At 45.9% G+C, this 13,965-nt stretch overlaps 1 long non-coding RNA gene across 1 annotated transcript in view; it reads right to left on the bottom strand.

Annotated features, from left to right (window-relative positions):
• Nucleotides 1–4,350: 4,350 nt before the first annotated feature.
• Nucleotides 4,351–13,965, bottom strand: part of LOC135057676 (uncharacterized) — a 107,616-nt gene continuing 98,001 nt past the window's right edge. The window contains exon 3 of the long non-coding RNA XR_010244294.1: nucleotides 4,351–4,428. This is a non-coding gene — a long non-coding RNA (uncharacterized LOC135057676). The remainder of the gene's footprint in view (nucleotides 4,429–13,965) is intronic.

Raw genomic sequence — 13,965 nt, forward strand, 5'->3', positions numbered from 1 at the left:
AGATCAGGTTATTGCCTGGAGAATATAGAAATGAAGGTTATTCAGGTTTGTTAGGCAAACCAAAAAAGTTAGCAATTGGGCAAAACCATGTGCACTACAGATGTAACATGTGCAGAGAGATTTAGATTTGGGTGGGTTATATTGTTTCTGTGCAGGGTAAATAATGGCTGCTTTATTTTTTGACTCAAATTTAGATTTTAGTTTGAACACACCCCACCCAAACCTGACTCTCTCTGCACATGTTACATCTGCCCCACCTGCAGTGCACATTGGCCCTCATTCCGAGTTGATCGCACCAAGCAACTTTTTGCTGCTGGTGCGATCAACTAATCTCCGCCTATGGGGGAGTATATTTTAGCATAGCAGGGCTGCGATAGCTTGTGCAGCCCTGCTATGCTAAAAAAGTTTCACTCAAAACAAGACCGGCCCTGGACATACTTACCCTGTGCGACTGATCCAGCGATGATGGGGCCGGCTTTGACGTCACACATCCGCCCTCTATTCGCCTGGGCACGCCTGCGTTTTACTTACCACTCCCCGAAAACGGCAGCAAACGGTAAGTTGACGCCCCGGAATGCCCTCTTACTGTCCATCTTCTTGCAGTCGCCGCTGCGACCGCTTTCTTCTCTGTCAGCATCACGCCGCGCATGCGCATTCCAGACCCGTTCGCACCGCAGCAAAGAACCGCTGCGTGCGAACGGATCAGAATGACCCCTATGGTTTTGCCCAATTGCTAACTTTTTTTGTTTGCTAATAAACTTGAATAAGGCCCACTGCAGATATTTTAAAGGCCCACTGCATATATTCCAATGAACTGGCATCAGCAAATAGTTCTCATACTTTATTGTGTTCCCCTTTCAGTTGTATAGTAGGCAGCTGAGTCTTTTCAGGCCCACAAACTTAGCTTATTTTACCAGTGGCAAATTTACTTTTATTAGAATGCCTTATACAGAATCTAATGCAACAAACATGGAAGTCTATTAACATCTTTACATATGTCAGGGCCAATAAAAATTAAAACATAACATTGTGACAAGCACAGGTAGACCAGTTATTGTAATTATGTAGATGAAATGTCTATAATCATTATTTTTCAAGAAAAAAAGAATAAAAAATAAATCAGAAGAATAGCACAAGAAACAGATGTGCCATTGTGAAAGATGTCACATTACTGTCACAAGCCAACACCTGTAGCACGCTGTGTAAAATGTTTTGGATTATGCTCAAATGTAAGTGTGTATCAGGGATAATGTAATTTCTCAGGTTTTTATTGTGCATGACTCACCGTGACTATGGATGTTGCCAATGATTCAAGTACATTGCAGACAATAGCAATAATAGTACAACAGGGCAGAGTAAACATCACTTTTTATAAATGGCATACAGATTTGTTCAAAGAACTCTTGGAACATATATGGCAGTAAATTGAACACTCACAATACATAGATAAAGTAGCAGGGATATGCAGCTAAGTATGGATTCTTCCTGTTGCATATAAAGAAAAGCATTTATAGCTGTAAGCGCAAAATTAGAGTTACAGTGTGCTATTTCTGTCTTGGTCACCGGATGGTGCAGTTTTAATGGTTTCTGCATATATTATTTGTTTTTACAGAAAATTCCGCACTATCCCAATCTGTTTTCACATTTGTCAATGCAAATATGCAGATAAGCCATATTTATTTATTTTTCCTAATTATTCATATGTAGGGAATATGTATATTCCCTAAGAACCGAACCCAACCAAACATCACGTCCCGAGCCCGGACCCAAGCCTGGGTTTTTCCCTGCCAGCCTCGGAAACCAGAATGAGGCAAAATGTCATCATCCCGCTGTCGGATTCTCGCAGGCTTTGCATCTCATATGAACAGCCGCGCGTCACCGCTATTTTCACTCCAGACTTGGATAGTGAGGGAGACAGACCTCTATCTCTGTGGGTGGTGTTATGGGGTTAGTGTGTGCTCTGTTGGGGTGCTGCTGCAGTCACTGTGGTGTATCTGTGTTAGGGGTGCTGTCCTGGCTGTCACTGGTGTTACTGCCAGGTGCAGCAGCTGTACATGTGTGTTGATGTCCTGGCTGTCAGTGTGTTGTACAGGGGAGAGGGGAACTGTGAAATATAGTGGTGCTAATGTCTTAATAACATTATGCTGGCCCGGTCTGTTATAAAAATTTGGGTGCAGTTCTTACAAATTAAAAGCACACTGCTCCTGTATGCTGTGAAATATAGGGGTGCTGCTGATGTCTTAATAACATTCCACTGGCCCTGTCTGCTATAAAAGTTTGGGTGCAGTTAAAAATTAAAAGCACACTGCTCCTGTATGCTGAGAACTATAGGGGTGCTGCTGATGTCTTAACATTACACTGGCCCTGTATGCTATAAAAGTTTGGGTGCAGTTACAAATTAAAAGCACACTGTTCCTGTATGCTGTGAAATATAGGGGTGCTGATGTCTTAATAACATTACACTGGCCCTGTCTGCTATAAAAATTTGGGTGCAGTTAAAAATTTAAATCACACTGCTCCTGTATGATGTGAAATATAGGGGTGCTGATGTCTTAATAACATTACACTGGCCCTGTCTGCTGTAAAAGTTTGGGTGCAGTTAAAAATTAAAAGCACACTGCTCTTGTATGCTGAAAACTATAGGAATGCTGATATCTTAATAACATTACATTGGCCCTGTCTGCTATAAAAGTTTGGTTGCAGTTAAAAATTAAAAGCACACTGCTCCTGCATGCTGTGAAATATAGGGGTGCTGCTGATGTCTTAATAACATTACACTAGCCCTGTCTGCTATAAAAGTTTGGGTGCAGTTAAAAATTAAAAGCACACTGCTCCTGGGTGCTGCTGATGTCTTAATAACATTACACTGGTCCTGTCTGCTATAAAAATTCAGGGGTGCAGTTCTTAAAAATTAAAAGCACACTGCTCCTGTATGCTGTGAAATATAGGGGTGCTGCTGATGTCTTAATAACATTACACTGGTTCTCTCTGCTATAAAAATTCAGGGGTGCAGTTCTTACAAATTAAAAGCACACTGCTCCTGTATGCTGTGAAATATAGGGGTGCTGCTGATATCTTAATAACACTACTATAGCCCTGTCTGCTATAAAAATTCAGGGGTGCTGCTGTTAAAATAACATTACACTAGTCCTGTATGCTGTAAGAATACAGGGGTGCTGTGAAAATAAAGGGGCACTGTTCTGTGTGCTGTAATAATAAAGGGGTGCTGTCCTATGAAATGGAGAACAACAATTTGGAGGAAAAAATAGTGGAAGATCAGGAACCACTTCCAGTTCCTAGTACTAGTGCTGAAGCTGCTGCTACCATAAGTCATGACATTGACGATGCAATTGCATCAACGTCATCATAGAGGGCATGTAAAACCCAAGAAGCAAAAATGAATAATTAGAAAAAAAAAGAAATTATCTGATGAGAAACATAAAATTGGCAATATGCCATTCACTACACGAAGTGGTAAGGAAAGGTTAGGGCCTTGGCCTATGTTTATGACTGGTGGCTCAGCTTCTCATGCTTAGCTCAGCCATCCAGCAACCTCATTGCACCTCTATTTTTTCTTTGCATCATGTGCTGTTTGGGGCCTAGTTTTTAAAAGTGCCATCCTGTCTGACACTGCAGTGCCACTGCTAGATGGGCCAGGTGTTTGTGCCGCACACTTGTGTCGCTTAGCTTAGTCATCCAGCAACCTCGGTGCACCTCTTTTTTTCTTTGCATCATGTGCTGTTTGGGGCCTGGTTTTTAAAAGTGCCATCCTGTCTGACACTGCAGTGCCACTCCTAGATGGGCCAGGTGTTTGTGCCACACACTTGCATTGCTTAGCTTAGTCATCCAGCAACCTCGGTGCACCTCTTTTTTTCTTTGCATCATGTGCTGTTTGGGGCCTAGTTTTTAAAAGTGTCATCCTGTCTGCCACTGCAGTACCCCTCCTAGATGGGCCAGTTGTTTGTGCCGCATACTTGCGTCACTTAGCAAAAACATCCAGCTACCTTGGGGCAACCTTTTGGCCTAAAAACAATATTGTGAGGTGTTCAGAATAGACTGGAAATGACTGGAAATGAATGTTATTGAGGTTAATAATACCGTAGGATCAAAATTATCCCCAAATTCTGTGATTTTAGCTGTTTTTATGTTTTTTTTAAAAAATCATCCAGATCCAAAACCCGAAAGGGTGGTTTTGACAAAACCAATCCAGATCCTAACACAAAACACGTGGAACAGCAAAAAAAAAAAGCAATTCTAAATATTTAACAGACAAGGGAATTGATGGAGAGTTATAAATGGAATTGGAATCTTATATCTCGTTTTTTCACAGGTAAAAACCATCTTCACGTCTATATATCTGAGTTTTCCATGTCTCTCTGGTTACACTTTCCACATCCCAAGATAGTTTGTCTGCAACTGTGATCCTGCCTGCAATGCAAAAACCCTCTGTTAATTAAACTATTAAACATACTTATCCACTCCTCCCCCTGTGCCAGCTGATATACAGTAATGTGTAGTATTTAAGAGAATTATTTTCAAGACCTGCAATAAGACCTTGGCCTGCACTTGTGAAGGCTGCATTCTAAGGATGTCATTCCAAGGATGCAGAGGTAGAACTAGAGTTTGAACTGATTTGGACTTTGGACTACTCTAGAATCTCACATGAAACATGTTTTCAAACCCTGCAGCTCAGGATCACTATATGGTATTAATTGTTTCTCTTACGTCCTAGAGGATGCTGGGGACTCCGTAAGGACCATGGGGTATAGACGGGCTCCGCAGGAGATAGGGCACCTAAAAAGAACTTTGACTATGGGTGTGCACTGGCTCCTCCCTCTATGCCCCTCCTCCAGACCTCAGTTAGATCTTGTGCCCAGAGGAGAATGGGTGTACTGCAGAGAGCTCTCCAGAGTTTTCTGTTGAAAAAGAATTTTGTTAGGTTTTTTATTTTCAGGGAGCCCTGTTGGCAACAGGCTCCCTGCATCGTGGGACCGAGGATAGAGAAGCAGAGCTGGCTTGTCAAGTTGGGCACTGCTTCTAAGGCTACTGGACACCATTAGCTCCAGAGGGAGTCGGAACACAGGTCTCACCTGGGGTTCGTCCCGGAGCCGCGCCGCCGTCCTCCTCACAGATGCCGAAGATAGAAGCCGGATGAGAAGGCAGAAGACATCTTAGGCGGCAGAAGACATCAGATCTTCATGAGGTAAGGCGCGCAGCACACACACAGAGCAGCACTGAAGGGTGCAGGGCGCAGGGGGGGGGGGGGGGGCGCCCTGGGCAGCAATATTCCTCACTTTTGGGCAAATTCAGATAGATTAGGCTGCGGAGGCAGTAAATATAAGATCCCCCGCCATTTTAATAGAAAAGTCACTGGGACCGAAGCCCGCCGTCGGGTGGGCGGGGCTTGATCCTCAGCACTAACCAGCGCCATTTTCTCCACAGAAGCTGCATGCATGAACGCTGGCTCCCTGGTCTCTCCCCTGCTGAACTTCACAGGCTGGAAAAAAGAGGAGGGGGGCACATTAGCGATGCAGTGAGTGGGAATTGGTATATTATATATAAAAAAGCGCTATCTGGTCATATTTTTTCCAGTGTTTTTAAGTGCTGGTGTGTGCTGGCATACTCTCTCTCTGTCTCTCCTAAGGGCCTGGTTGGGGTTTTGTCCCCTTATAGGTTAATCCCTGTGTGTGTGGGGTGTCGGTACATGTGTGTCGACATGTCTGAGGCGGAAGGCTTCTCCAAGGAGGAGGTGGAGCAAATGAGTGGTGTGTCCCCGTCGGTTGTGCCGACTCCGGATTGGATGGACATGTGGCATATGTTGAATGCAAGTGTGGCATCTTTACATAAAAGGCTTGATAAGGCTGAATTCGGGGGGACATCAGGGGGTCAATCCTCGGATTGGACCGACTCACAGGGCCCGTCGGGGTCTCAAAAGCGTCCCTTAACACAAGAAACTACTACCGACACGGATTCTGACTCCAGTGTCGACTACGACGAAGTAAAATTGCACCCTAGGGTGACTAAAACCATTCAGTGTATGATTGTGGCAATAAGGGATGTGTTGCATATTGAGGATGAACCCTCGGTCCCCGACACAAGGGTACACATGTTTAAGGGAAAGAAACAGATTATTAATTTTCCCGCATCTCATGAATTAAATGATTTCTTTGGAAAAGCTTGGGAGACTCCGGAAAAGAGACCGCAGATCCCCAAAAGAATTTATATGGCATACCCCTTCCCTAAGCAGGACAGGGAGATTTGGGAATCATCTCCCACTGTGGAGAAGGCCCTGACGTGCTTGTCCAAGAAAGTGGCGCTACCGTCTCCTGACACATCGGCCCTTAAGGACCCTGCAGATCGCAGGCAGAAACTACCTTAAAGTGTATTTATTCTCATACGGGTGCTGTGCTAAGACCGACAATTGCGTCGGCATGGGTGTGTAGCGCAATTGTAGCTTGGACAGATGAGCTGACAGATTAATTTGATAATATGGATAAGGATACTATATTCTTAACTCTAGCCCATATAAAAGACGCAGTCTTATTTATGAGGGATGCTCAAAGGGACATTGGATTGCTAGCTTCTAGGGCCAATGCCATGTCTATCTCAGCGAGAAGATCCTTATGGACTCGCCAATGGACGGTTGATGCGGATTCCAAAAAACATATGGAAGTACTACCCTATAAGGGTGATGTATTGTTTGGGGATGGGCTGACGGACCTGGTTTCCACAGCTACAGCAGGTAAATCAAATTTTTTACCATATATTCCCCAACAGCAAAAGAAAGTAACACCCTATCAGATGCAGTCCTTTCGGTCGCACAAGTCCAGAAGAGGTCGGGGATTCTCTTTCCTCGCCAGAGGTAAGGGCAGAGGCAAAAGAGCACCTGCTTCGGCAGGTGCCCAGGAACAAAAGTCCTCCCCGGCTGCTCCAAAACCCACAGCATGACGCTGGGGCTCCCCTGAGGGAGTCCGCACCGGTGGGGGCACGTCTTCGACTTTTCAGTCAGGCCTGGGTCAGTTCAGACCTGAATCCCTGGGTGTTGGAAATAGTTTCCATGGGGTACAAACTGGAATTCGAGGAGGTGCCCCCGCGCCGATTTTTCAAATCGGCCCTACCAGCTTCCACATCGGAAAGGGATATAGTGTTAGCTGCAATTCAAACGCTGTGTATACAGCAAGTGATAATCAAGGTTCCCCTGCACCAGCAGGGAAGAGGTTACTACTCAACCCTATTTGTGGTCCCGAAACCGGACGGTTCGGTCAGACCTATTTTGAATCTGAAATCCCTAAACCTGTACATAAAAAGATTCAAATTCAAAATGGAATCACTCAGAGCGATAATAGCCAACATGGAGGAGGGGGAGTTTATGGTGTCTCTGGACATAAAGGATGCGTACCTTCATGTCCCCATATATGCCCCCCATCAGGAATACCTGAGATTCGCTGTACAGGATTGTCATTACCAATTTCAGACGTTGCCGTTTGGACTTTCCACGGCCCCGAGGATTTTCACCAAGATAATGGCGGAAATGATGGTGGTCCTGCGTAAGCATGGAGTCACAATTATCCCATACTTGGACGATCTCCTGATAAAAGCGAGATCAAGGGAGAAATTGCTGAGCAGTGTGGCGCTCTCTCTGAGAGTGCTCCAGCAACACGGTTGGATTCTAAATCTACCGAAGTTACAGTTGATTCCGACAACTCGACTACCGTTCCTAGGTATGATACTGGATACGGAACAAATGAAGGTCTTCCTCCCAATAGAGAAAGCCCAGGACATCCAGAATATGGTCAGAGACCTGCTAAAACCGAAAAGGGTGTCAGTTCACCAATGCACTCGAGTTCTGGGAAAAATGGTGGCGTACTACGAGGCCATTCCCTTCGGAAGGTTCCATGCAAGGACTTTTCAATGGGACCTTCTGGACAAGTGGTCCGGGTCCCATCTGCACTTACATCGGAAAATAACTCTGCCCCCAGGGGCCAGAGTGTCTCTCTTGTGGTGGTTGCAAAGTGCTCACCTGCTGGAGGGTCGCAGGTTCGGAATTCAGGATTGGATCCTGGTTATCACGGATGCGAGCCTCCGAGGATGGGGAGCGGTTACACAGAGAAAAAAATTTCAGGGTCTTTGGTCAGACCAGGAGTCCTGTCTACACATCAATGTGTTGGAACTCAGGGCCATTTACAACGGCCTTCGACAAGCGGAGAGTCTTCTTCAAAACCTACCGGTTCTGATTCAATCAGACAATGTCACAGCAGTGGCTCATGTGAACCGCCAAGGCGGGACAAGAAGCAGAGTCACGATGGCGGAAGCCACAAGGATTCTTCGCTGGGCGGAAAATCATGTAAGCGCTCTGTCGGCTGTCTTCATTCCGGGAGTGGACAACTGGGAAGCAGACTTCCTCAGCAGACACGATCTCCATCCAGGAGAATGGGGTCTTCATCAAGAAGTCTTTGCAGACATAACACGTCTTTGGGGAACTCCACAAATAGACATGATGGCGTCACGCCTCAACAAAAAGCTTCGGAGGTACTGTGCCAGGTCTCAGGACCCTCAGGCAGTGGCAGTAGATGCTCTGATAACACCGTGGCTGTTCAAATCGGTCTACGTGTTTCCTCCTCTTCCTCTCATCACAAAAGTGTTGAGGATCATAAGGCAAAGAAACGTACAGACAATACTCATTGTCCCAGACTGGCCTCGAAGGGCCTGGTACTCAGATCTACAAGAGATGCTCACAGGAGATCCCTGGTCTCTTCCTCTGAGGGAAGACCTGTTGCAACAGGGGCCCTGTGTATTTCAAGACTTACCGCGGTTACGTTTGACGGCATGGCGGTTGAACGCCGAATCCTAGCGAAAAAGGGGATTCCGGAAGAGGTCATACCTACTTTAATAAAGGCTAGGAAGGAGGTGATGGTTAAGCATTATCACCGTATCTGGCGAAAGTATGTGTCTTGGTGTGAGACCAAGAATGCACCTATGGAAGATTTTCATCTGGGTCGTTTTCTCCACTTCCTACAGACAGGAGTGGATATGGGCCTGAAATTAGGCTCTGTTAAGGTACAGATTTCGGCCCTCTCGATTTTCTTTCAGAAGGAATTGGCTTCTCTTCCAGAAGTCCAGACGTTTGTAAAGGGAGTGCTGCATATCCAGCCCCCTTTTGTGCCTAAAGTGGCACCATGGGACCTGAACGTGGTGTTGCAGTTCCTAAAATCACACTGGTTTGAACCGCTTAACAAGGTTGAGTTGAAGTTTCTTACCTGGAAGGTGGTCATGCTGTTGGCCTTGGCATCAGCAAGGCGAGTGTCTGAATTGGCGGCTTTGTCACACAAGAGCCCCTACTTGATTTTTCATGTGGATCGAGCTGAATTGAGGACACGTCAGCAATTTTTGCCTAAAGTGGTTTCTTCGTTCCATATGAATCAACCTATTGTGGTGCCTGTGGCTACAAGTGACCTGGAGGATTCCAGATCCCTGGATGTAGTCAGGGCCTTAAAGATTTATGTAGCCAGAACGGCTAAAATTAGGAAAACAGAGGCTCTGTTTGTCCTGTATGCTACTAATAAGATTGGCGCACCTGCTTCGAAGCAGACTATTGCTCGCTGGATCTGTAATACGATTCAGCAGGCTCATTCTACGGCTGGATTGCCGGTACCAAATTCGGTTAAAGCCCATTCCACTAGGAAGGTGGGCTCTTCTTGGGTGGCTGCCCGAGGCATCTCGGCATTAAAGCTTTGCCGAGCGGCGACTTGGTCGGGGTCAAACACTTTTGCTAAATTCTACAAGTTTGATACCCTGGCTGATGAGGACCTAGCGTTTGCTCAGTCGGTGCTGCAGAGTCATACGCACTCTCCCGCCCGATTGGATGCTTTGGTATAAACCCCATTGTCCTTACGGAGTCCCCAGCATCCTCTAGGACGTAAGAGAAAATAAGATTTTAAACCTACCGGTAAATCTATTTCTCCTAGTCCGTAGAGGATGCTGGGCTCCCGTCCCAGTGCGGAAACTCTGCAAGACTTGTATATAGTTGTTGCTTACATAAGGGTTATGTTACAGTTGGAATAGGTCTTGGACCGTTACTGTCGGATGTTCATACTCTTAACTGGTTATGTATGTTCCAGGTTACATGGTATGATTGGTGTGGGCTGGTATGAATCTTGCCCTTGGATTGCTAAATCCTGCCTTGTATTGTCCATCTCCTCTGGGCACAGTTCTCTAACTGAGGTCTGGAGGAGGGGCATAGAGGGAGGAGCCAGTGCACACCCATAGTCAAAGTTCTTTTTAGGTGCCCTATCTCCTGCGAAGCCCGTCTATACCCCATGGTCCTTACGGAGTCCCCAGCATCCTCTACGGACTAGGAGAAATAGATTTACCGGTAGGTTTAAAATCTTATTTTTTCTTCCCCAAATGTGTCCTCACTCATGGCTACTTGTCACCTTGGTTACTATTCTGTTATCACCATGTACTTCAGAGACTGGGTTCAGGGGCAGTCTTGTTTCGTGCAGTGATGCAGAGAGAGGGGGGGAGAGGGTACCCTGGGGGTCATTCCGAGTTGATCGCTCGCTAGCAGTTTTTAGCAGCCGTGCAAACGCTATGCCGCCTCCCATTGGGAGTGTATTTTAGCTTAGCAGAAGTGCGAACGAAACGATCGCAGAGCGACTACAAAAATTTTTTGTGTAGTTTCAGAGTAGCTCCAGACCTACTCAGCGCTTGCGATGACTTCAGACTGTCTAGTTCCTTGTTTGATGTCACGAACACGCCCTGCGTTTTTCCTGGCACGCCTGCGTTTTTTCAAACACTCCCTGAAAGCGGTCAGTTGACACCCAGTAACGCCCACTTTTTGTCAATCACTCTGCGGCCAGCAGTGCGACTGAAAAGCTTCGCTAGACCTTGTGTAAAACTACATCATCCGTTGTGAAAGTTCATCGTGTGTGCGCATTGCGCCGCATACGCATGCGCAGAAGTGCTGTTTTTTTGCATCATTGCTACACAGCGAACATTTTAGCTAGCGATCAACTCGGAATGACCCGCCATATGAGCACGCGGGTGGAGTTTCAAGTACCTAGAAACCCCCCCTGGACGCCGATGTATCGTGCAGCAGCTGACCAATTTTTTCTATTTGTTTATTTAATAGAGTATGTCCGCCAGAGCTCAGCCTCCCTGCGCGGCTGCAGCAGTTCCAGCAGCTGTCTCCGTTACACACATCTGCAAGTGAGAGGCTGGCTGCTGGCAGGATAAGGGTGCGTGGTGCGCTTGAGAGGTTAGAGTGCATGTTAGCGGTGCTGCACTCCTCACAGCACTGAACTTCTGTGCAGGAGCGCGAGAATATGCCAGGAGCGGGCGGGTGCAGGTATTCAATAATAGTATTATGATTCTTGACCAGCTTGTGGGTGGGGTTAGGAGAGGAGAAATTACCATTCTCTGTCTGCTGACTGTCTTTAGGGGGGGTGAAAGGGGATTTGATGGTGCTTGTATTCAATAATAACTTAAGTTCCTTGACCAGCATGAGTCCAGGCAAGGGGGGGTGGTTGAGAGGAGGAATGACCATTGTCTGACAATGAAGGGAGGGTAGGGGGGTTGAGGGGGAAGGTCAGCAGGGACAGCCACCAATTAGCTTCTTCTTTTTTTTATTAACAGACACCTCTCCTCATTTTCCTTCCCCCTGTACATTGCACCATTCCCAAAACCCCACCAGATGCACATGTCAAGTATTATAATAATAATTATAATAATAATAAGCAGGCTCCTCTGTTCAAACCATCCTGCATCAGACACTTGGGCCAAGCTACGCCCCAGCCCGTCCTGTCCTGCTGCCTACAGATGAGTGACTCAGCCTTCTGGTCTTTTCCCTCCTTCATTGCCGCACCACTGTCGGCACGTGGGTGACTCGTCCAGGACCCCATCTAAGCTGTGGCACATTCCTGGCCATCCAGCAGGAGAAATGACTCGCCCTCCACACAGAGACCACCAGGTAACTGCTCTCCCCTGCATCTCACAGCTCTGAGTGCCAAGTCTTCCTGCTGATGATAATATACCTGTCTCTCCCACCATGTCAATCTCATTTTCTCCACGTCTCATTCTCTCCCTCTCAGCACTTCTCTCTCGCCATGTCTCTCTCTCTCAACTTATCTCTCTCTTTCTCATTTTGTCCCTCTCACCATGTCTCTCTGATCATGTCTCTCTATCTCTCTTGCCATGTCTCTCTCAATCTCATCATGTCTCTATGTCGTCATGTCTCTATGTCATCATGCAGTGGCATAAGTTCGTCACAGTTGCCCGGAGGCAAGATAAATATTGGAGCCCCCCTATTTCCTATATTAAGATAAATATATGTATGAATGTGTGCGTGTATATATATATATATATATATATATATTTATGTGTGTGTGTGTGTGTGTGTGTGTGTGTGTGTGTGTGTGTGTGTGTGTATGGAGTGTTCTGAAAAAAATTATATATTGTATTTATACATTTGATTGTCTTTTATTTTAAATCACACATTTCTTAGCAGTCATACCCAGCATTAGAACCCATTACCTGTTACACTAACAGCAGACACTTTACTGATGGAGTTATTTGCTCCTGTAGAGGAAGCATTAGAATTCTAACAATATGAAGTTACGTGTAAATGTCAGAGAAGTAACTTCATATAGTTAAAATTCTTATATTTCCTATTCAGGAGCGCACAGCTTCATCAGTAAGGTGTCTGCCTCCAGTGTAATAGGTTGTGGTTTCTAATTCTGGGTGTGATACTTGTAAAATGTGTATATACAGTATAATAAAGATGGTGTGATTTGTAAGGTGCAGGGACCAGTGAGGAAGTCGGCCACTGAAAAGACAGCGACAGCTATCAATTAACTTAATTCAATGGTGTCACAGAATGGGAGGAGAGGTGCCCCCCTTCAGAGCAGGAGCCCGGCGGCAGATGACTCCGTTGCCTCCCAGAGTTCTGCCTCTGTCATGATGTCTCTCTGTCGTCATGTCTCTCTCTCACAATGTCTCTCTCTCTTGCCATGTGTTTCTGTCTCACTCTCTCTTCCTCCCTTCCCATTTCTTTCTCTCTCTCCATGTCTACCCTGCTCTGGTTCTGTGTGCTCTCTCTCTCTCTCTCTCTCTCTCTCTCTCTCTCTCTCTCACTATGCTCATCAACAGTATATACTTGCTAAGGTGCCCTCTATGGAGTATTGATCCCCAAAATATCAGGCAATACGGTGGCACTCAGAGACTTGATATAGTGCAAAAAAGTGCCGTTTATTTCATTAAACAAAATGTTTTTCAAGTCTCCGAGTGCCACCATATTGAATATTTATATATATATATATGCTATATACATGATCCTGATGAGGAGGGATATACCCTTGAAATGTTAAATAAACCACAGGTTGTGTTTGCACTGCTCACAAGCCTCCAAATGCCGCCTCTTTTCATGTGTGTGTGTATATATAATATATATATATATATATATATATATATATATATAATATATCTGGAAACCCCCCTCTTAAAATTCTGCGTTTGCCCCAGGGTACCAATTACCCGGGTCCAGGTCTGATGGAGGGGCCCAGGTCTCTCGCCCACCCCCTCTCCCCCATCCCCTGGCAGCAGCAGATGCAGCTTTTCTCCTCAGTCCAGCTGATTGCTGGGCTGCAGTGTGGACAGGGAGGCGGTTAAAATACAATTGTTTCGGTATTTTTTTCTAAGGGTTCATGATCACGCCACCTGTGATTAGACCACACCCCCTGAAAAGTACCTGGGCCCAGCAAGACTCTCTACTGTCCTGGTTCCGTGGCCCAGTCGCATGCAACAAACTGCTCAAAGTGACAAGACTGTCTACTCGAGCGAGGGAGATGTTAGGCTTGTTGCAGTTTACTCTATTGTTTTATGTTTTTGTTTGTTTATGTTAACTTTACCATAGTTTTATAATGCTATCGCCATTGGTTTAATAGAGATGAGTGGGTTCGGTTCTCAGAG

The sequence above is a fragment of the Pseudophryne corroboree genome, chromosome 3, assembly GCF_028390025.1.
Source record: "Pseudophryne corroboree isolate aPseCor3 chromosome 3, aPseCor3.hap2, whole genome shotgun sequence".
NCBI lineage: Eukaryota > Metazoa > Chordata > Amphibia > Anura > Myobatrachidae > Pseudophryne > Pseudophryne corroboree.